General features: G+C 42.1%; 1 long non-coding RNA gene across 1 annotated transcript; it reads right to left on the bottom strand.

The window, feature by feature from the left end:
- On the bottom strand, positions 1-662 carry LOC120293475. The gene is made up of 3 exons (XR_005551279.1): positions 612-662; positions 172-211; positions 1-75 (listed from the first exon to the last, which is right to left on the bottom strand). It is a non-coding gene; the product is annotated as an uncharacterized LOC120293475 (long non-coding RNA).
- Positions 663-1,092: the final 430 nt, after the last annotated feature.

Here is a 1,092-nt window from a genome sequence, read left to right as displayed (position 1 = left end):
CTCACTAAGTATGGAAAATACCTGGGCATTCCTTCGGATTGGGGCCGATCCAAGAAGGAAATGTTCTCCTGGATTCTGGCAAGAGTAAATGCTAGATTAGCGAGTTGGCGAGAACAATTTTTATCGAAAAGTGGCAAGGAAATCTTACTCAAATCAGTGATACAGCCTTACCGCAATATGCCATGTCCATCTTCAAGCTTCCGTTGTCTCTCTGCAGATTAATAGAAAAGAAGATCTCAGCTTTTGGTGGAGTAAGCATAACAAAGTCACGGGCATTCACCGGAAAAACTGGTCCGAATTAAAGCTGTCCAAAGCTTCGGGGGGATGGGTTTTCGTGATTTAATTAACTTTAACAAATCTATGCTTGGAAAGCAAGCCTGGGAGACTTTTTCAACAACCTCAAGCTATTTGGAGTCGGCTCTTTAAAGGTTTATATTTTCGATACTCCTCTTTCCAAATTGCTACTTTAGGACATCGGCCTTCTTGGGGTGGCGAGTTTAGTGAAAGGCGAGATGTTATTACTCCTAAATTACGATGGTTAGTCGGAGATGGGTCGCAGATTCATATTAGAACAGATCATTGGTTACCTCAAGGTCAGATAGGAGGCTTACCTGCTGAGGGCGAACCAGCACTTGTTGCTGATCTCATTGATTCTCAACGTTACAATGGAAGTCTTCCTCGGTTACTTCATTCTTCGATCACCAGGTTAGTAAAGCCATTCTCAACACTCCTATCAATCCTTTTCTTCACCACGATCACCTGGTTTGGACAGAGACATCTTCCGTAACTACTCGGTGAAGAGTTGTCATCATTATCTCTCCGCACAATCTCAGCACATAATTAAAACCCCATCATCCTCTTATACTAACCCGCCTATGTTATGGAAAAAAAATTTGGAATATGCGAGACAAGTGCCCAAGCTTAAAGCTTTTCTATGGTTAGCTTGTAAAAACGCATTAGCCACAAAACAGAACCTTTACCGACATATCATTCAGCACCCCTTTTGTACCCTCTGCTATAACTCTATACCGAAACAATAGAGCATCTGTTTTTCTTTTGCCCTTGGACTCACGACATATGGAACCATGAAGA

The sequence above is a fragment of the Eucalyptus grandis genome, chromosome 5 (genome assembly GCF_016545825.1).
Source record: "Eucalyptus grandis isolate ANBG69807.140 chromosome 5, ASM1654582v1, whole genome shotgun sequence".
Taxonomy (NCBI): Eukaryota; Viridiplantae; Streptophyta; class Magnoliopsida; order Myrtales; family Myrtaceae; genus Eucalyptus; species Eucalyptus grandis.
Note: the sequence above shows the minus strand (reverse complement) of the source record. Positions and strands in the feature narration are given on the sequence as shown.